At 43.6% G+C, this 23529-nt stretch overlaps 1 protein-coding gene across 1 annotated transcript in view; it reads left to right on the forward strand.

Moving 5' to 3' along the window:
• Positions 1-23529, forward strand: part of RPH3A (rabphilin 3A) — a 282381-nt gene that overhangs the window by 155876 nt on the left and 102976 nt on the right. The gene's annotated exons all lie outside the window — the stretch shown is intronic.

Consider the following 23529-nt stretch of genomic DNA (forward strand, 5'->3'; position numbering starts at 1 on the left):
ACATTCTGAAAGGTAAAACACGGTGGCAGCTACATGGCATATGTGACATCACTCTCCAGTCTCCGTCTGTGGCAGACATTGGTCATCCATCTTGGCACTGAGCACAACACAATGACCTTCTGCATCCTTCTCAACACAATGTTCCAGACAGCTATTACCAGTCAGTCAACACTGATATGATGAATGCTATCTGCCAGTTAAAAAAGTGTTCAGCAATGGGATACAGATAATTAGAACTCTTGATCTCATGGAAGAGAACTGGTCTGGAGAGAGGCATGAGGAAACTTGAAATCCAGTTGTGGCTTTGACATGTATACCATGTAGACTTGGGTCATTTAATCTCTTTGAACTTGGTTTCCTCTAAGCGACTCTGATTCTTGGAGTTCTGAGACAAGAGAGGTGGATCCAGTTTGGGTGTTCAAGGAAGGCTTACCACAAGAGGTGACATTTCAGGAGGCTTTGAAGGAAGGGCATAATTTGCATCAACAGAGAGCTCTGTGTGCATGTGTGTGTGTGTGTGCACCCACGCATACACATTCTAAGAGTATGAGGGAATTGGTAAGTAGGCAATGGGCGAATTTCAGAATCTACTCCCATCTACCTTCTCCAAAATAAAAAGCAAATACACCCCCTGCCGTCTACTCTGTGGAGTGGGGAAACTATAGTGGGGGTCCAATTGCAGTACCTGCCAGGAGACAGTCACAATCATGGAAAAAGTGGGTCCTTCCAGGGAAGTCTGCGTGTGGGGAGGGGCTCTGTGAGAGGTGGGGGCCAGTGGGTGGCAGCAACCTGCTGCTCCTACCTTTTGCATTTCAAATTCTATGTCCCTCAACAAGGGTTCCATTTATCTTCTCGGCAGGGCCAGGTGACCTGAGCCCACGAGGACACCCACTGATGGGTGGAAGAGCTGTTTGCCATGCAGACCTGTGACCCACAGCTGTACCCTTGGAGGGGCTGTCCTCCAAAATGAAACCGGGGCAGAGCCATGTATAGCTTGGTTCAAGCCTTTCCTATGTACTTTTCTCATTCCACCTGTAACTCAATTGACCACTCAGCAGAATGGTTCCAGTATGTAGAATCCGCAGTCACACTGCTTGGGTTCACATTCTGGCTCTGCACCCTCTTGCCCTGTTGGTGGGAGTGTAAATTGATACAGCCACTATGAAGAACAGTATGGAGGTTCCTTAAAAAACTAAAAATAGAACTACCATACGACCCACCAATCCCACTACTGGGCATATACCCTGAGAAAACCATAATTCAAAAAGAGTCATATACCACAATGTTCATTGCAGCTCTATTTACAATAGCCAGGACATGGAAGCAACCTAAGTGTCCATCGACAGATGAATGGATAAAGAAGATGTGTCATATATACAGTGGAATATTACTCAGCCATAAAAAGAAACGAAATTGAGATATTTGTGGTGAGGTGGATGGACCTAGAGTCTGTCATACAGAGTGAAGTAAGTCAGAAAGAGAAAAACAAATACCATATGCTAACACATATATATAGAATCTAAAAAAAAAAAAAGGTTCTGAAGAACCTAGGGGCAGGACAGGAATTAAAGACGCAGGTGTAGAGAATGGACTTGAAGACACGGGGAGGGGGAAGGGTAAGCTGGGACAAAGTGAGAGAGTGGTATGGACATATATACACTACCAAATGTAAAATAGATAGCTAGTGGGAAGCAGCCACATAGCACAGGGAGATCAGCTCGGTGCTTTGTGATCACCTAGGGGGTGGGATAGGGAGGGTGGGAGGGAGATGCAAGAGTGAAGAGATATGGGGATATATGTATACATATAGCTGATTCACTTTGTTATACAGCAGAAATTAACACACCATTGAAAAGCAATTATACTCCAATAAAGATGTTATAAAAAAATAAATTCTGGCTCTGCCATTTCCAAACTCTGTGACCTTAGGCAGGTGACTTGACCTCTCTGAGCCTTAGTTTCCTCATCAATAAAATACCGGACAGTAATAATACCTACTTCATAGAGAGGTGTGTAGACTCAATGAAAAAAATCTAGGTAAACACAGTGTAGTACCTGGCTTATCATAAATATTCACTAAATATTATTATTTCATTATAAGTTATAATTTTTCCTCTTTTACCCTGTCTTCCCCCTGATGGATTGTAAGTGGTTGAAGCAAAAAAAAACAAAAAAAACCCAAAAAACTTTTTGTTCAAATAACTGGAGGATCTAATATTATTGGCCTCAGGTATGGCCGGATCCAGGGACTCAAATAATACCATCAGGACTTTCTCTTCCACTCAGATCTATTTCCCTTTGTGTTGGCTTCATTCTTCAGTATGTTCATTCTTGCTAGTGGCAATTCAGGTGTACCTCTATCCATTGTAATAACACCAGGAGAAATGGAGATCCTTTCCATTTCTGGGTCCTGAGAGAATCTAGGATTGCCTCTCATTGGACCAGTTTGTCATGTGCCCATCCTTGATACAGTCACTATGACCAGGAAGATGGAATAAACTGATTGGTCAGATTTGGGTCATGTGTTCATCCCTTGGGAAACCACAGGGACTGAGTGGACCAAAGGTCATTCCCCAAGGGATGTTAGATACTGGGCAGATAAAAACAAGAGATTCCCCCCCACACATGGCAAAGCCCTTCTCATCCTTTAAGAAGAAGCTTGAATTTCATCTCAGTGAAGCAACCCCAAATCTGCTACCCCCAGGTTATGTCATATATGATCTTTACTATCAGCCCACAATTCATACAATTGTGAATAACTCTCCCTCAAGGGAGGGGCTGTGTATTATTAGTGTTGTAGTCTCTGGGCACCTAGCTCTGTGCCTCGGATATTTAAGAAATGTTCACTGAATGAGTGAATGAGGCCAGAATGTCGTAGTCCTTGACAAGTTTACCCTCAGATCCACTGCTCTCCGTTCCTTGTTCTGTTATCATGGGGAGAGGGGAGCCTTCTAGGCTGCATTTTAGCCTCCCTGGCTTCTGCCTGAGGGCAGCCAATGGGAGACCTTCATAGGATATTGGAGGACAGGAGGGAGGGAGAACCTGGAGCATTTCTTTCCTACCTCCCTCTACCTTGAGAGGCCTCTTTTGCAATGGCTGCATCTCCTCTACAGCTCCAGCTTTTGCCTTGTGACCCTGGCCCCTGGGCTCTGGTAATACCCTTTCCTCCTTCTGGCTATCCAGACCTAGACACAAGTGTGGCTTTTTGCTGTGGCTAATCTCTGGGTAGTCTTACCATCCATCTTGGCTTCTGATCTTTTCTGTCCCCCATACAACCAATTTCCAGCATTAAGTTTCATTTGTTTGAAATACTTAGAGTGGTGTCTGTTTTCCTGGTTGGGATCTGATTGATACCAACCTGTTAGAGGGTTGCATTTGGAACCCTCAAATCATTGGGAATGCACTTGCTCTGTATAATCATCTGACCCACAAAGGACTTTGGTTTGTCCTGAGAGGAATTTTTCAGCTGCTGGTTTGAGAGAGAGAAGTCATCTTTTTATGAAGACTCTCTATTCACTGAAAGTTCTCCATTCATCTGACAGCCCTGCTGCTTGTCTGCATGGTCCCAACTTGTCAGGGGGGAGTGTATCAGTGGGAGAACCAAAAGATATTCATTGTGGAAGTGGTAGAGAGGAAGGTGTGATGTTTCAACTGAATATGTGTTATTACTGTTATGCCCAAATTCCAGTTTGTTGGGAAGAAAGGCCAGCCTCCCCAAATTTGGACTCTGAGATGTTACGGGTGACTTGTGAGATTATTTCTGCCCACAGCAAGGGTAGAAGCAGTTAAGAGAAGACTCCACAGGTCCCTGATATTCCTCACAGAACAGAGAATGGACAAGCAATGCTTGTTTCCCAGAAGCAGACCCTGAGATGAGGATTCATGTGAAAAGGATTTATGAGGAAGCATTCTCAGGGGAAACTGGGAGGGGAAGGAGGGAAATAGGGATCTCAAGGGAAGGAAAAGAGGCCATGCAGGGACGTGGTACCAAGGACAGTTCCAAGGGAGTAATCTTCACTTAATCCTGCAGGGGCAGCTCTAGAGACAGTGTAGTCAAACCTTGGAGTTGTCCCTATAAGGAGGCGAGATGGTTGGAGTATTTGCGCCCCTGCACCTGTCAGTCACTAGTTAAGGGAATTCCCAGACTCTTGGGGTTCTCTGTGTCACCTATGAGGCAGCCTGCATGCATGAAAATGGTAAAGGGATCCATGGCAATCTGGATGGAGCCCTGACAGTGGTTGCCACTCCTCCTAAGAGCAAAATAGCTCAGTCTTTAGAGCCCCATTCAAATCCTCAGCAACAGAACTCTGATTGGTACTGTGTGAGTGTGTTGACCACCCCTTTCTCAAACAGGTGTGGCTGGGGGATTGCGTAGGACATTAAACGGTGCATTTGAAGGAAGGTTGTAGGTGGAGCAGGGTTAATAAGAAAGAGCTAAGGGGAACCGGTCACATCCCTAGTACAGAGATGTTCCTCAGCAAATGTCTGTTGGAAGAGTGCTGTGTACCTGGCGTCGGGGCCAGGTTCCTAGCGGATGCAAAGATGGCAAAGACAGAGCGTCTTCTTTGAGATAACACTGGGATAGTGGTTTCCCCAACAGCCACTTGAATTTTTCAAGGGCTAGGACCACATCTTATTGAGGCTTCTGTTCACACAGATCTAGCACACAGTAGGTGCTTAGTAAATGTTGGTTACGCTGAATTGATGTTTTTTGAGTTCAGCTGTGGGGAGGCAATGCTGTTGGCATTTTGCTCCCCCCCCCCCCCCACTGCCCACCTCCTTGATCTCACCCTTGGCCATTTCTTGTGACTACACCCAGAATGAGAAGGACCCACCAGGGCAGCAAGGAGGTTCTAGAGTGGAGCCTCGCTGAATAGGATGTCAGGATGTTTGAGTTTCAGTCACAGCCTTGCCTGACTGTATGAGATCAGGGTCCCCACTTCCCCAGTCCAATGAGGGGCCTTGCTAAGGTCCTTGTTCATGCCACCATTCAGAAGTGCAGTTAACGACGTGGTCAAATGGTCAGTGTTGGAGAAAGGCTTCTGAGGTCAAGGCCAGCTCTTCCACTCTCTGGTTTGCCTTTGGGCTAGTTACTTCACCTTTCAGTGCTGCAGTTTCTCATCAGAAAACTGGCATGGTAATGACAGCTCTTCCTTGTGGGACTTTTGTGGGGATTGGATAAGATGTTACAATATTCTTCAGCCATAATGGACTGATGCAGGCTGCAACATGGAGGAACCTTGAAAACAGGATGCTGAGTGGAAGAAGCCAGAGCTGAAAGGTCACATACTTTGTGATCCCACTTATGGAAAATGTCCAGAATGGGCAAATCTATAGAGGCAGAAAGTAATTAGTGGTTGCCAGAGGCTGGGAGCAGGGAGAATGAGAAGGGAATTTCTGACAGGTACAGGGTTTCTTTTGGGGGTGATGAAAATGCTCAGGAATTAGATAGCGTTAATGGCTGCACAACCTAGTGAACATTTAAAAACTACTGAACTGTACAATTTTATTTTTTATTATTTTTATTGAAGTATGGTTGATTTACAATGTTGTGTTAGTTTCAGGTGTACGGCAAAGTGATTCAGATCTATCTGTCAAAATCCATATATGTATCCTTTTTCAGATTCTTTTCACTTACAGGTTATAACGAAAGATTGAGTATAGTTCCCTGTGCGATACAGTAGGTCCTTGTTATTTATCTACTTTATATATAATGGTGTGTATATGTTAATCCCAAACTCCTGATTTATCCCTCCCCACCCCGACTTTTCCCCTTTGGTAACCATAAGTTTATTTTCTATGTCTGTGGGTCTATGAACTGTACAATTTTAAATAGTGAGTTTTATGGTGTGGGGATTATCTCTCAATTCAAACAAGCAAACAAAAAGATGTGGTTTATAAAGTCCCTAGCTCACAGCAAGTACTCGATGAATTATCTTTCCCCTGGGTTATTGCCGTGACCTCCTAACTGGTCTTTGCACCTCTCCCCTTGCTCCCCATCAGTGCACTCAGTGGTTTGTAAGTTCATGTCACTCTGGCTCTCTAAACTCTTCTGTGGCACCTGTCTTTCTGAGTAGAAGGCCAGGTCATTACAATGACCTATAAGACCCTACACCATCAGGCTCCTGGCTTCCTCTCTCATAATATCTCCTGGAATTCTTCCCTTGGTCTCTCTGTTCTGGCAGTATTAGCCTCTTGCTGCTCCACAAACACATGCTAGGTATGTCCCTACCTCAGGACCTTTGCACTTGCCATACCCTCTGCCTGAACAAACGTCCCTTAGATGTCTGCTGGGCTTGCTCTTCTGCCTCCTTCAGGTGATTGCTCAAACATTACCTTCTCAGTGGGACCTTCCCTGACCATTCACTGTATTTAAAATAGAAACCTCTTTCCTGGGTGCTCCCTATTCACCTGCCCAGATTATAATAGCACTTAAACATTTATTGCCAGAATGTCATGAGGGCAGGATTTCTGTGTGTCTTGTACACTGCTATCTCCCCAGCACCTGGCACCATCAGTACTCAATATTTTTTGACTGAGTAAATAAGTGTTAGTGCCTACTATAATTGCTAATAAACTTTCTGAGACTTTTGATCTTTTTATTTTCCTCTCACGAATGTGTCTTGCAGATTTCAACCTGCCACCGTTTTGAGGCTTCTTTCTTCCTTCCAGCGTATTCCTACTGGGTGTTGGTTTTAGAGGTGTTTTAGAGGTAAACATTGTTCTTGTGGTATAATTATGAAGTTGCTCTAGAAAATAGTTTCATCTCCCTTTGAAGTGAATCCTCTTCTTCTTGAAAAGGCATTGGAACCCCCTACCGAATTCTTCACCGCAGCGAAATTAGTTTCCTAAAGCTGATGGGGAAGCTGATTTGTGTATTGCTGTCAGTTGGAAGGCTTTGAAATTAATTGTCTTAGCTAACCTTGTTGAGATCTAACCATGTTATGTTTAGTGTGTAAAAAGCATTATCTCCTCATTGGTGTCTGGTGGGATGTGGGTTCTGCCTTATTCTCTCTTCAGCAGCAGAATGTAATTTTTGTTGGTTTCAGAATTAAGATGGAGAGCTAAGTGGTTGTGGGAAGAACTCTCAGATTGGGAGGCAGATTTTAGAATTTCAATTCTAGAAGTATCCCTGAAGTAGACTGATCATATGGCTTGGGGTCAGGCTATCCCTTCTGGACCTTTTGGAGGGGGTACATCCTGAAATAATTTTAAATTACATAAGTTACAGAGAATACATTTTTATAAAAAATTAAAATTTACAAGTAAAGCCAGTATCGCCTTTGACCATGACTCTCCCATGTTCCTAAAGTATCCTATTTGTTAGATGTTTATATTTCCAGATAATCTTCTATGCATCTGTGCATTAATATGTATAGTATTGTTATATGAATGTGTTTTACATAAATGTACAATACTGTAAGATTGTAATCACAACTGGCTTATTCCACCCAACATGTGTCTTAAAGTTCTTTCCATGTCAGTACATATATGTGTGTTATATTTTTAAATAGCTTCACGGTATATCTACTGGTCAGCTCAGGCTACACAACAAAGTGCCACAGACTGGGTGGCTTAAACAATAGACATTTATTCCTCACATTTTTGGAGGCTGGGAAGTCCAAGATCAAGGTGCCAGATGAGTTGGTTTCTGCAGAAGCCCTCTTCTTGGCTCACAGCTGGCCTCCTTCTCTCTGTGTCCTCACATGGCAGAGAGAGAGCAAGTTTTGGTGTCTCTTCCTCCTCTTACAAGAATGTTAATCCCACTATGACGTCCCCACCCTCATGCCTCATCTAAACCTAATTACCTCCCAAAGGACCCACCTCCTAATACCATCACCCTGGGGGTTAGGGACCCAGCATATGCATGTTAGTGGGGGGGAGGGCAACAAACATTCAGTCCATAACAGTATTCCATCATACAGATATGTCATTACTTGCTTAGCCATTTTCTTTTCTTTTTTTTTTTCACATCTTTATTGTAGTATAATTGCTTTACAATGTTGTGTTAGTTTCCGCTGTACAACAAAGTAAATCAGCTGTATGTATACATATATCCCCATATCTCCTCCCTCTTTTGTCTCCCTCCCACCCTCCATATCTCACCCCTCTAGGTGGTCACAAAGCACCGAGCTGATCTCCCTGTGCTATGCACTGCTTCCCACTAGCTATCTATTTTACATTTGGTAGTGTATGTATGTCCATGCCACTCTCTCACTTCATCCCATTAACCATTTTCTTATTGATGAATGCTGTACTGTAGTTCTGTCATTCTTAAAGTGAGGAAACTGAACAAGTTAAACTTTAAATCATTTCCATTATAACGTGGGTATAATTGGCATCCCATGTGGCCCAGGCTTTGTTCTGTGTCAGTTCAAAGAAATAACAGTTTGACCCACAAATACAGTTGAACACTATTTCATTTATTACTAGGTTGTCCAGGAAATCCCCAAAGGTAGTGGTGTGGTGTGGTATGGGCGAGGGTCAAAGTTAGAAGTACATTCTTTTTAGTGTATTGGTATGTTTGTTGTTTTCAGGTATTATTTTATTTTGGCTGCATCGGTTCTTCGTTGTTGCGCGTGGCTTTTTCTCTAGTTGCGAGCTGGGGCTACTCTTCATTGCCGTGCGCGGGCTTCTCTTGTTGCGGAGACAGGCTCTAGGTGCGTGGGCTTCAGTAGTTGTAGCTTGTGGGCTCTAGAGCACAGGCTCAGTGGTTGTGGCACACGGGCTTAGTTGCTCCGCGACATGTGGGATCTTCCCAGACCAGGGCTTGAACGCGTGTCATCTGCGTTGGCAGGCGGATTCTTAACCACTGCACCACCAGGGAAGTCCCAAGTATTATTTTGATTCTTTTGATTTCAGGTAGAATTGTGTTTATCCTTATGGAGGTTGGCAAACCAGTTTTCTTTCCATTTGAATGATAAATGCGCACATAGATAAGAGGTATACATGGTTACAAATTAAAAGACAGAAAAGGATATGAGGTTAAAATCCTCCCTCCCACGTCTGTTCCCTAGTTCTCTTGCCAGAGACATGCACTCATTCTGGTCTCTTATATATCCTCTTGTCTATGAAAGCAAATTGGCTTAAACACAAATGGTGCCGTACTGAACATAGTTCGGACACTTGTCTTTTTAATTTTTTACCTATGGAAAAATTCAAACATAAACAGAAGTAAAGAGAACGATATGCTAAATCCCTCTGTACTCATCATTCAGCTGAACAATTACCAGCACGTTGCCCTTGCTTTTTCAACTATATTATACATCTTGGACCTGATTCCATTTCAGTTTGTGCAAACTTGCCTCATTTATTTTCATGGTTGCTTAGGATTCTATAGCAAGACATCCCATAATTCACTTTACCAGTGTCCTGTTGATGGACATTTATATAGTTTCTAATCTTATGTCACTACAAACAATGCAGCAGTGAATATTCTTTTACATCCCTCTTTGCGCACATATGGGAAAAAATCTGTAAGAAATTCCTCGAAGTGAAATTGCGGAGTCAAAGGCGAATGCATTTCGACTATTGATACAGATTGCCAAATGGCCCACTAATGGAATTGCATTAATTCTTGCTCTCACTTGTAGTATATGAGAGTGTTCATTTCCCCTCATGCTCATCAACATGATGTATTATCACATTTTTTATCTTTAAAATACTCCCTGGTTATGTCTTCAGCCGTGTTTTTCAAACCGAGAAGTGAGATCTATTTAGTAGGTTGTGAAGTCAATTTAGTGGGTAGAAGTCAGCATAGGATAGAATAGAACATAAGAGAGAACATCCTTTTTTTTTTTTTTTTTTAAATGTTGAGCCTTCTTTTAATTAATTTATTTTATTTTTTATTTTTGGCTGTGTTGGGTCTTCGTTTCTATGCGAGGGCTTTCTCTAGTTGTGGCAAGCGGGGTCCACTCTTCATCGCGGTGCGCAGGCCTCTCGCTGTCGTGGCCTCTCTTGTTGTGGAGCACAGGCTTCAGACGCGCAGGCTCAGTAGTTGTGGTTCACGGGCCCAGTTGCTCCGCGGCATGTGGGATCCTCCCAGACCAGGGCTCGAACCCGTGCCCCCTGCATTGGCAGGCAGATTCTCAACCGCTGCGCCACCAGGGAAGCCCCGAGAACATCCTTTTTGATAAGGGGAAGTGTTGTTTTGTGAAACTTCTGCTTTGGTCACACATCTGGGTATGTGTGTGTGTGTATATGAACTGGGTTGTGATGTAAAACATAGTTTTTACCATGGGTCTTCGTCTAAAGAGTTTGAAAAAGATTGCTCTACGGTGATGGCGGCTACTTTCTAGAACAATCTTCTCTCATTCTCAACTTTCACTCTAAACTTAAAAAAAAGAAAATCTCCCAAATCCTCTCTTCCTTGCAGTTTCCCTTTCCCTTTCTTCTCTCATCCTGTCCTTTGAGAAAAATATCCTGATGCAAATTCACTTCAGCCCGTCTCCCTTCTGTCACCCGAGCCCACCTCACCTCATGTCAGGTGTGAGTTGATTTGTTTCACAAAAAGGAAGCTATTTACATTCAGAGTACATCAGCCTTTCTGGTGAGGAACTGTCCTGTACATTACAGGGCGTTTAGAATCCTTGGCCCCAGACACTAAATGCCAGGCACATCCTCCTAGCCCCTGCAATTAAAAAAAATGCCCCTTCTCTACATTTCTGAGTTCCCCCTAGGAGACTGTACCATCCCCAATGGAAAGTCTTGCTGCCGGTTCTGGGGTGGTGGAAACAATGGCTGTAGCTGTACTTGAACAAATTTTCTCAGTCACCTTTGCTTTAAAGTCCTTCCTGCCTTAGAGCCTTCAGATGTGCTGTTTCCTCTGTTTGCAACACTCTAGGCCCCCAATTCCCGCCCCCACCCCCACCCCGCCAGCTTGGCCATTTCCTCTATTTATCCTTCAGGTCTAAGTGCCACTCATTTCAGGAGGTCTCCCCTGTTAGAAGCTCTTTCCCTCCATCTCACTCTGCACAATTGCAGTGCTATTCTATTTCTCATTTATTCGGTATATGACCTGAATCTCCCTTTAGTGTTTATGCTTCTCCACTAGGGCAGGGACCCCGGTTGTCCCATCCACAGATGTATCCCCAGTGTGGTGTCTAATATCTAGAAGGCAATCCGTAGATATTTCTAGAAAGAATGATTTATATATGTTCTCGTTTAGTATCAGAGGAGGTACTGATGGACCAATGACCATATCCTAAGGGTATTGAATGACTCTGCCTCCTTTGGTGAGAGGCTCTTTGCCGTCTGCGAAATGATAGCCTGAGGAAATTCTGGTGAATTGTCCTAGGCAGGCGTATCAGCCAGGGGCATGGCAGGAACAGGCCAGAAACAGAGGCACATTCAACCCAGGAGATAAACCCAGGAGATCTATGGAAGGCAGAGTTTAGGGAATCTTCCAAATATTGTGCAGCAACTAGGGGGCTTGAACCAGCAGGAGGTTACAGCTCTAGGTATTAAGGGACGAGGGGAGGGACAAGTTACCTGAGGCTTGAGAGAGAAAGTTGTGGAGAGCTCCACCTGACAGGGGCAGGGTGACATTTGGCTAAGGGACTTGGCCAACCCATGGTGACTCCACCAGAGGGGGGCATGGGAATAAATACGCCAGCTCTCTCTCCTCCTATCCCCTGACCTCCTGCCAGGGCCTCCCCTTAGCCGAACCCAATGGGCAGGGGAGCCCAATGATGCATTCTATATAGGTCAGCCTCCTGTATGCTCAGTCCGTACAGAGCAGGGTGGACAGGGGTGGAGAGTGCTCTGAAGGAGAAACAGAGTTGACTGGGACAGGGATTTTTCTTAGGGGACAGTAATGGTGTAGCCTTGAGAGGCCATGGAATAGAGTGGTTAAGAACATGGGTGCCAGGGAGATCAGCTCGATGGGATAGTGAAGGTGGGAGGGAGACGCAAGAGGGAGGAGATATGGGGATATGTGTATACGTATAGCTGATTCACTTTGTTATATAGCAGAAACTAACACACCATTGTAAAGCAATTATACTCCAATAAAGATGTTAAAAAAAACCCATATGATCATTAAAAAAAAAAAAAAAGAAGACCATGGGTGCCAGAGGCAATGTTCCTGGGTTTAGATCCTGCTCTTCCACCTCCTAAGTGTGTCACTTCTCTCTGCCTCAGTTTCCTCATCTATAAAGTGGGAATAATAATGGTGCCCAGTTGTTGTGTGGGCCATCGAATGTGTTATATAGCATGTCAAGTACTTAGACTAGTGATTGACACATGGCGAGTGCTCAATAATTGCTAGCTCTTATTAGTACTGTCATTGGGACATTGTTCTCCTAGGCTTGTACAGAAATTTGAAGAGGAGGAGAAAATAAATAAGACCTTTCTTTGAGGGATGGGGCTTTGCAGAAGCAAAACGAGGTAAAATATAATGATGGTGGAATTGGTTCCCTGGTGTGGAAAAGATCTTTCATTTCTTTTCCATTATGAGGCTTGACCCCAGCTTTGAAATTTTGATTGCTAGTACAAATTGAGTTTATTTATTTTTCTCACTTTCAACACTGTCATCTTTTTTTCAGAAAAATAATCTATAGGCTGATGGAACATACTTGAATGGAGAGATTAAATTAGTTTTCATTTGCTACTCTGAAATGTTTTAATCCCCTGATGAAAAAGATTAAAGCTCTTTACAGAGGGGAGGGGTGTATTTTTTAAAAATTAACGTTGATGTTCAGCATTCCACAGAATCTTCCTTCATTTCCTGGTGTCAGTGGATAGAATCATTTTGTTTCCCACATTACTGCCAGGCCATAGTGAAAGGAGAAGCAGGGGTTGGGGGAGGACTGAGAGTACTGGAAAGGAAAATCAAATAACAAGTTTGCTTCATAAAGAAAGGCACAAGGGAAGGGAAGGATACCAAGAAGATGTACCAAAGCACGTCCTAACAAAGGAACCAACCATGTTGTGAAAAAATATATATCTTCTCTATCTTTAGATATCTATGGATTAATTTAACTATAGGGACAGATCTCTATAGAGATAGACATAGATATACAGATATATATATATAAATAGGTATTTTGGATTAACAAATTTTTAATAAGGGCAAAGAGTTTGGCATGAATGGAGAACTCTCTCAAGCATGAGTCAAGGTTTCAGACTGTCACTGTGTACAAAGTGTTATGATTATTAAATGTGAATAAAATATTTATGATGAGGGAACACTAAACCTTGCCCAGTTGCCAGTGCCCTGGAGACTTCTGAGACCACTGAGTTGAGAGTCCAGAGAACTGGCTTCACCCTTTGAAAATTCCTCTTTGGTTTGTCACCCTTTCAAAACATTGCGTCTTCTCAGCCTCGTATCTTGATTATACTGTGTCTACTGCTTCCCTTGCAAGGTTTGGGTTAATGAGTATGAAAATCCTTTGAAGAGTATAAAAGTTGTATAAAGAACATAGTATATGTTTAAAGCATAATAATAAGCAAATTCATACAGGAAGATTTATTGTCTAGGTACAGTGTGCTAGGCATTGTGCTAGGCCCTGGGGATACAGGGGTAACTGACTACTTTGAGGGAGAGAGAGAAACAGTGCTTGATGTGTAAGACAGTTGATAGAGATTAAAATTTATTCTAAGATACTGTCTTGGAGGAGGATAGAGAAATGGATTCATTTTAGATTAAGTCCCATATGCATGTTAAAAGGGGAAGGTAGCCACTGAAAGAATAGAAAGAGTATATAACTTTCCTATTAGCAATGGGGGAAATAGGAGGCAGGAGAGGCAGAGGGAGGACCATGCAAAAAGCAGGGTAAACAGAAAGCACAAAATAAGATGGTAGAGAAAAATTCAAATATCTCAGTAATCATAATAAATATAAATGGTCTAAACTTGCTAGTTACAAGATAGAGATCAGGGAATTCCCTAGTGGTCCAGTGGTTAGGACTTGGCGCTTTCACTACTGTGGCTCAGGTTCAATCCCTGGTCAGGAAACTAAGATCCTACAAGCCATGTGGCATGGCCAAAAAAAAAAAAAGATTAAAAAAAAAGATAGAGATCAGAGATGGAGAGTGGGGAGAATCCAGTATATCTAACACATAAAAACAGAGAAAGGTTGAGTTGAGATATGTTTTTCCTCCTGGGGGTGGATTATAATTGTGTCCAACATCTTTTATCACTACTTTCATTTCCCACTTTCTCTAGGGACTTCATAATAAAGCTGGGATTGAGTTAAATTGGCTGGAGAGAAATCAAGGGTGGCAGAGAAAAGAAATGAGAGGGCATCTATTGAGTCAGGTCTGGGCTGGGTGGTTTTGAAAGGGAACAAACTTGTTTAGGATAGAAATGTTCATTCTGGTATAGACTATTAGTCAAACACTGAGACTGTGGTGTCAGACAGACCTGGACTGGGATTCCAATTCATTTAGTCATTCATTCACTCACTTAACTAATATTTATTGAATACCAGCTATGTGCTAAGAAATTTGCTGGGAAGTTGCTTTAATCTCTCCATGACTTAGTTTCCTCATTGTATCAGTTATCTCTTCCTATGCTAATGTTATGTAAGAAACAGTCACAAAACCCCAGTGGCACATAACAATAAACATTTATTACTGCTCACTATTCTGTAGGTAGCGGGTGGAAATGCCAATCAGGACAGGGCTTGGCTAGTCTTTCTGGGCTTGCATAGGGGCTATGGGTCTCAGGGAGCCGGCTGGTCACAGATAGCCTAAACTGGGCTTAGTTGTGTCTCATGTGACCTCTCTCATCTTCCAGCAGGACAGTTTGGGTTTATTACTGGGCAGGAGTTCAAGAGACGAAGTAGAAGTTGCAAGGCTCCCTGATGTCTAGGCTCCTGGCATTCTATTGGTCAAAGTAAGACACAGGGCAGCCTGATTCAAGGAGTAGAGAAATTGTTCCATCTCTTGATGGACAGAGATGCAAAACCTCATTGCCATGTGAAGTCACATTGCAAGGGCTGTGGGTACAGGGAAAGGAAGAATTAGGGCCATTTTTGCAACCAATCTGCTACAAGCTTCTTGTTATGCTGAGGTAATATTAACACCTACTTCTTAGAGTTATTGTGAGAATTCGGTGAGACCATGCATACAAAGCAGTGATTTTGAGCCAGACTTGCTGGAAGGGCTCAGCAAATAATAGCCATTTCTGCTGCCGTTGTTGTTGGGATCATTAATGTTATTATTATTATTGATCTGAGTCCTCCTCATCCCTGGGCAATCTGCTCAGTGCAGTTCAGAGGTTCAGATCCCCGAGCCAAGCTTTGCTCCTGCATACCTGATTGCTTTTCCGCTTAATAAAGGAGCAAGTCAGTTCATGGAAAATTTCCTTGATTTTGCGAACACAGACGCCACTGTGTGTTAGCATCCTTTGGCCATTAGCTGTCAAGGCAGCCAGGGCAGAGATCTATTTAAAGAACACGTAGGTGCCTTTGCTTTTTGCCATCAGGGAAAGAGACACATCTAAAACAGGGGCAGAAGGGTCCTGATATAAGACAGACCTTCGTTTGCCATCTGCATTTACTCAAGAAAGTGGAATTAATTGCCTAATGAGGTTTGGTCTCCTCATGTTAATTAATGATGCCGCAGCCAAATGTTAGTGGTTTGTTATTTGCTTTTATTTGCAAAGGAGAGAGATTGAGCCCCCAGTTAGAAATGCCTCACAGGCTGTAGTTTTGCTAAATTCTATAGTCCTGCTCACAATGCCTCAAGCAGGCTGGGTGCTCCTAGTTGAGGTAAGAGAAAAGGGATCATTGAGTCTTGGCTTTGTTGGGGCTCTTGTTTATTGCCAAGGAAAGAATGGCCAAGATGCTTTTCACCATGTGGGATAAACCTCAACGTGGTTGATATTATGGGCCTGACATCAGCCTCCTTTCCAAATGGGAGGCACCCGCATTTGCAAAAAAGAATCTACATGTAGGGAGAAGAGCAGAACAAATTTATTGATATAAACCTCCACATATTTTAATTTTTTTAAAGAAGGGAAACACCTTCTTTTGAGGTCTACCCCAAAACAGAAGAGCCAGAGATGAAATGTGTTTGTGATTCATCAGAAAACAGACAGGTTTTATTTCTCTTACTTTTAGAAGTAGCTGTCTAGGTACTGGGTTCTGTCAAATGAGAGAGGGATTATATTTGGAAATCCTAATTGTGGAGAGGCTTTCTTTAAAAAGCAGCCTAAAGCCAAACTGGCTCCCACTGATGCTTCTTTGGTTGTTTCTTTTTTTTCTTTAATCCTTCTGACACTCTGAAAGTAGTTCACACATGGAATTAAAGGAATCCATTTTGTCCATCCTTGATGTTTACTTGACTTTGTAGTTCCTCTCTAGAAGCTCCAATCTCATCTTCTGGCCCTCACTTTGAAGAGTGATGTTGGGAAAATTATGAATTTAATTTTTTTAGTTGGAACACTCAAATAGGCTAAAGCAAAAAAAAAAAAAACCATCAAAACAAAAAACAAGAAAGGAATATATTGGCTTATATTATGGACAAGTGTAGGAGCTTCAGGCATGGCTGGATCCAGGCACTCAAATAATAGCATCAGGAATCAATTTCTCACATCGCTCTCTCTTTTTTTTTTTTTTTTTTTTTTTTTGCGGTACGCGGGCCTCTCACTGTTGTGGCCTCTCCCATTGCGGAGCACAGGCTCCAGATGCGCAGGCTCAGTGGCCATGGCTCATGGGCCCAGCCGCTCCGCAGCATGTGGGATCCTCCCGGACCGGGAGTCCTGTGACCGAACCTGCGTCCCCTGCATCAGCAGGCGGACTCTCAACCACTGCGCCACCAGGGAAGCCCAACATTGCTCTCCCTTTTGTACAGACTTCAGTCTCAGGCTGGAGGAAGGCAGAGATTCCCTTCAGCAGCTCCAGACTTACATTCTACCAGCTTAGCAATCCAATGTAGAAGGTATGCCTTCTTCCTAAGGGCACTAGCAAAATTTCAGATAGGAATCTCATTGGCTTGCATGGGGTCACATGCCCTTCTCTGTACCAAACACTGGCTATTATGGCCAATCCAATAGACAAATTGGTCAGGCTTGGGCATGTGCCAGCCCCTGGAGTAGAGGGAGGCATCAGCTCCACCCAGACCTCATGGACCAACTGTGGGGGAGAAGTAATTTACTTGAAAGGCAGTCAGGAGCAGGGAAACGTGTGCTGCTTGGGCAACGGTAACAGATGATTTTGGGATCATGTGCTAGTCTGGGTCCTTCAGGAAGCAGACACCAAGACGGGATTAAATATGCAAGGATTTAATTAAGGGATACACCTATGGGAGAAAATAGAAAGGGAGCTGGGAAGGCTTGTAGAGCCATCAGACCCTGAGTGAAGGGGAGAGGGAAGGAAGATTCAGTGGGAGTGTCCTAGACTCCCGTGCATTGTAAGGAAGTTTCAGCAAGGCGTCAGGAGGCCTCTCCTGACAGTCTCTGTCAGAGGAGTCCCATGTCTCCCTGATTAGGCCTGTTTTAGTATTTCTGCTGTGTTCAGTTACTGGCTGGGAACAGCCCATGAGAAGCGTGGCCTTGTTTGCACCAATGGATTTGAGAGCACAGCAGCTGGGGCCCTCAGTCAATTACGCTTCCTGTAGCTGAAGTTCTATAAGGCACGTTCTCATGGCTCTCACAGATAATAACTCATATTTATAAAGTATATCATAGATTAAAAGGTGCTATAATAGGTCTTGGCTTAGTTAATGCCCTTGATACAAATAATATTGTCATCACCTTCTCCCATTTTACAGATGGGGAAGGTAATACAGGAGAGGTGATGATTTGTCCAAGGTGCTCCACTAGTTAGTGAAGAGCTGGACTCAGATCCTGACCTGCCTCCTTACCTATCATAACCCCTCTGCACTCAGTTGAATTGCATCCCCCAAATTCATGTCCACCTGGAACCTCAGAATGTAACCTTATTTAGAAATAGAGTCTTTGCAGATATAATTAGTTACGTTAAGATGAGGCCATGCTGGATTATGGTGGGCTCTAAATCCAGTGTGACTGGTGTCCTTCTAAGAAGAAGAGATGAGGACCCAGCCACAGAAGAGACAGAGGGGAGAAGGCCATGTGGTGACAGAGGTAGAGATTGGAGTGATGTAGCCACAAGCCAAGGATTACCAAGGATTGTCAGCAACCACCAAACGGTAGGAGAGAGTCATGGAACAGGTTCTTCTCTACAGCCTTCAAGAGAGAGCATGGCCTTGTTGACACCTTGATTTGGACTTTTAGCCTCCAGAACTGTGAGAGAATAAGTCTGTGGTTTTAGCCAACCAGTTAGTGGTAATTTGTTATGGTGGCCCTAGGACACTGACACACCCTCTTAAAAGAACCTGTCACCCCTCTGGTTCCCCTCTCTGTTCATGCTGTGTGACTCTGCCCCCCACCCAGCACCATGGGCGTTTCTGATTGGATAAATCCAAAGCCACGGAGTCTGTGGTTAATTAGTAGAGGCATAGAAATGCTGGGCCAGGAAGATTTGCGTCATATGCAAGTCCAAGGATAGTGTCTGAAAAAGAGACATAGTCATGTTGATACCGTATACCCCCTGATGGGATGTGATAAGAAGGGATTCTTGCTCAAAGTCCATAACTCCAGTATAATCATGAGAATCATCAAAAAAAACCCAAATTGGGGAGGTATTATACAGAATATCTGATCAGTACTCATCAAAAGTGTCATGGTCATGGAACAAGGAAAGACTGAGAAATTCACAGATTGGAGGAGTTTAAGAGGTGAGATGACTAAATGCAATGTTGGATCCTAGAATGACCAAAAAAGACATAAGTAAAATCCAATGAAGTCAGTGTTGTACCAATGTTAACTTCTTAGTTTTGACAAAATTAAAAAGTTTATTTAAAAAAAGAGACAAGAGACAGAGAAGCAAAAGCAAAGAAATACTTTGGGGCCACTCAGAGATAGAGAGAAACCTTAGTTTATGATGTACCTCTTTCAAATCATATGAGATCTGTCTAAATTTCATATCCTGTCCCTGGATATATCTGTCCATCCATCCATCCACCCTCCCATTCATCCATCTATCCATCCATCCAACAAATTCTTATTGATTATCTATTATATATCAGATACTATTCTAGGTTTTAGGGATATAGCTGTAAAGGCTCTTAGGTGTCTGATCTCATGAAACTTATATTCTTATAAGAAGAACAGACTATGTGTCTACACAGTTTAATAATAAACCATCAGATGGTGATAACTGCTATGCAGAAAACCAAAATAGGCAATGAGGGGGAGGTGATCAGAGAAGGCCTCTCTGAGGAAGTGACTTAAACTGTACCTGACGGACAAGGAAACCTGCCATGCAAAGAACAGGAGGAAGTGCAGTCCAGGCAGAAGGAATGGCTGGTGCAAAGGCCCTGGGGTGGGAACAAGTTTGGGTGTTCGATAAACAGAACAAAGGCCTGAGGCCGAAGCATAGTGAGAGAGGGAAGGGTAGTAGGAGGTGAGAGCAGAGAAGCACAGAGTAGGAGTAGGGGGCAGATGATACAGGACCTATAGGGCAGGTAAAATCTTTTTTTTAAAAAAGTACAGTGGGGAGATACCAGAGGGGATTTTAGGAGAGGGAATGACATGTTCTGGTTTGATTTTGAAGATATGCCTTTGGTTGTATGCAGAGAATGCACTGTAAGGACATAGGCTTGGAGGAGGCAACTGAAGTTTGCTGGTGAGTTGATAATGGCTAAGAGGCTGGAGATTGGACTCAATGAGATCCGTCTTTACAATAAGCCTCTCTTTTCACTCCAACTACTTGGAGGGGTTTCTGTTTCTTGCAGCCACATATGCACTGATTATAACTCAGGTCTTCTGATGCCACATCTCATGTTTCCCCACTGTGCTGTGAGGTCTTCTGTAAAGTTAGCAAAGCCTTTTCTGTTAATATGTCTTACTTTTCTTATTCCTTGTCTCTCCCCCCTTTTCTCCTCTCTGTGTAGCTAGAACTCTCATAATATTTCTCTTCATGGGGCTCACTTTGGCCTGACCTCTGAGAAAACACCTCACGATCCCTCATTTTTCTCTTCTTTATTTAAAACTTACCTGTCCTAGGGCTTCCCTGGTGGCGCAGTGGTTGAGAGTCCGCCTGCCGATGCAGGGGACACGGGTTCGTGCCCTGGTCCGGGAAGATCCCACATGCCGCGGAGTGGCTGGGCCCGTGAGCCATGGCCGCTGAGCCTGCGCGTCCGGAGCCTGTGCTCCACAATGGGAGAGGCCACAACGGTGAGAGGTCCGCATACTGCAAAAAAAAAAAAAAAAACTAACCTGCCCCGTGTCCATTCAATCAAGTCTCTTGAGAAGGATAGGGTGATAAATGTAATCTCAATACATTGGAAAGGAGTATTTTTCCAGATAACAGTGGCGTTTCTGTGGTGATTTTTACTGCCTTCAGACTGAACAGGCATTCTTTTTATTTATTTATTTATTTATATTTGGTTGTGCCCAGTCTTAGTTGCCACAGGCAGGCTCCTTAGTTGTGGCATGTGAACTCTTAGTTGCAGCATGCATGTGGGATCTAGTTCCCTGACCAGGGATCGAACCTAGGCCCCCTGCATTGGGAGCGTGGAGTCTTAACCACTGCGCCACCAGGGAAGTCCCTGAATAGGCATTCTTTGAACTCTTACTATTTGCTGAGCTTTTTACTGGGTCCTTTCATGTGTTTCAGTCCCCTTTGATCTTTATAAACATCTAGGAAGGTAGATACCCTTACTCCCATTTTACAGGTGAGGGTGGAGAGGCTCAGAATCTCCTCTCCTTTTCCCTGCAATGAATTATGGCAATATCAGAATGGGCCAAGGAGGAGAAATGATTTTGTGCTTTGATGCCCCTTAAGGTTGACTAGAGAATGACATATAAATTCTTATGAAAAGTACCCTCTGGAACTTATCTGGTTCCCCTGAAAAAACAGTAGGCATTTTCAAATGCAGCCAGACTCGTGTCCCCTGTGGCTTTCTCTCTCTTTGTTTCCTGTGCTAGAAAGGGTTGGCGTGAGGTTCCTGTGTTTGCTGTCTGAATGAGCAGGAATGTCCCATGTGGCTGCAGCTTTAGAAGCATCAGCTCTGGGGCAGGAGATCTGCAGCTGACCTCCTCCACAACCATCACTCCCCATCTTTCCTCCAGTCCTCCTCTTCAGTGTGTTCCAGGTCCATGAGAGGGGCCCTGGGTGAATGGGTGGACTGAGTTTCTGCTCAATTTCTTTGCAGTTTCCTGGGTGTGGTGATGATCGTGGAAGGCTCAGTGAGCTGTAGGCATCCAGCCCAGGGGAAAATCCTTTTATCCAGGAAATAAATGGCTAGCAAAAATTATGCCCTTTTTCATTCATTCATTCAGCTGTTTATTTAGTATTTATCCTGTTAGGTACATAAGACAGGTATAGTCCCCTGTCCTCAAGGAACTGCTATCTGGATTTAGCTAGCAACTCTGGCATTGATTTTCTGGGATGATGATCTAGTCTAGGTTCTTTATTTTCCGGGGTTGCTGTAATCATTAAACAATATCCTGCATGTAAAGAACTTAGCTAAGGTCTTAGGAAATTGCTGTTATCAACCTTCATAAATTCTGGGGGGATGATCAGGGATCAGAAAAGAGGAACTATCAGAGGGGTCTCCCTGGAGGAAGTGACCTTTGAGTCTCTAAGCTTGGCAAGAGCAGGGATGGTATTACTTTTGCATCCTTCTGTATCCCCAGCGTCTGGCACATAAGTTGGTTCTCAGCATGTTTGTTGAATGAATAAATGAATGCCTGGCCAGAACTTCGAAGGAGGGATGTAATGTGCATGTAGAAGGACCTTTCTAGCATTTCTCTCTTCCCAGGGACCATATTTATTAATGGGGTCAAACCATATATACCATTTTGCAGGGTTTTTTAAAAAATAGGGAGATTACATCTTTTTAGGGTTATACCAAGACTATCAAGGTATGGGTGGTATACCTCCCCTGGTATGGAATATGCCACATTTATTTAAATGACCCTCCTATTGTTGGACATTTAGGTTGTTTCCAATTTGTCACCATTATAAGCATTGCCGTGATGATAATCTCTGTACATTCATCTAATTATTTCTTTAGGTTAAATTTGTCAAGAGAGTCTCATGGGTCAAAATGGTAGGTGTATATAATTTTTAAGGTTTTGGACACATAGAGCTAGATCACCCTCCAGGAAGGCTGTGCCAACGTATGTTGCCACCTACCAATCAGCTAATCTGATCGCCAGTCTGCTTCCTGAGAGGCGGCCTCTCACTATTTCCATAGCACTTTTCACTGCCTTGCCTACTTGGCCAAATGGGATTGGTGGGGAGAGCTAGCCTCTTCCTTTTTCAAGCCCGCTGGATATCTGTCGTGTCTTGTTAGGATTACATAAATGTGATGTTGAGAAATCTCCTTGGAGGAGAGATGCTCCCCAGATGTTGAAGCAAGTACTGGAGTAGGGAGGGAGGAAAGCTTGGGACACTGAGAGGTTGGTCATGTGGCATGCCCCCCCCCGCCACCCATCCACTTCCCTGGGTTCCTGTGGAGGTAACCTTGTTCTGCCTCTCCCCACCGCACACACAGAACAGAAATAAGTGTCCTCTCTGTAGTATGCCTCTCATGCCTCTTTTATAGTGCTTGTCACACACTATTTTGTAATTTGGGGGACTCTTTTCTATCTCTCTGGCTGGCCTGTAGGATGGAGGGGTAGAATCTTATTCATTTCAGTATCCCCAGCATCTGGCAGAAGGTAATGATAAAAAACAATAAAATGAGGACAGTACTAATAATAGCAACAACTAATGTGTTGAGCACTTACTATGTGCCAGGCACTTTACAGACTGTACCAGACCCTTTACATATTTTATCTCATTGAATGATTCCCATAAACCTATGCTGTAGGTATTATTATTATCCCCATACAGATGAGGATGCTAAGGCTCAGAGAGGTGAAGTGACTTGCCCAAGGTCACATAGCCAGTGAGTGGAAAAGGTGGGACTCAAGGCCAACTCCCTCTCAGTCATTCTGCTAGGTGCTTGCTGAGTAAGTCACTTCATGAGGAGACAGCTTTCCCTTTGCTCCCTCCCTAATACTAGCTAATGACTGGGAGACGCCAAAAGATATCTGTTCCCAGCAGAAGTGAGGAATCTGGTTTATTTATTTCAAGGGAAAAGCCAGACTGGGGTTTTGAGAGGGTCTTCTTAGAGGTGTGCTTTGAAAGACCTAACGGGATATAGTTCTGCCTCTCCTGACCTCCCCACCTCCAGTCAGAGTGCCTGGGATCCCGCCATTATGGATTCATGTGTTTTTTTTAAGTCAGAGCTTAACGCTTCTTATGAAAGTATGGATTCTTCTAGCAAATGTCAGTCTCCTCCACCCTTCACGCCTTGGTGGGCGTCAGGACAGCTGAGCTTTTTTTCTCAAGCTGCTCTTCCTCACTCTACTCTTCTCTTTCCACTTGTCTAAATTCAACCAGCTCGAATCTCACTCCTCAGGCTAGTTTCCTGGCCTCTTCTAGCTTGTTCTGCTTTCTCCCTGTAGCCAGCAACTCTGGCATTGATCAACTTGGATGATGATCTA

The sequence above is a fragment of the Stenella coeruleoalba genome (genome assembly GCF_951394435.1).
Source record: "Stenella coeruleoalba genome assembly, chromosome: 14".
NCBI classification, from domain to species: Eukaryota; Metazoa; Chordata; class Mammalia; order Artiodactyla; family Delphinidae; genus Stenella; species Stenella coeruleoalba.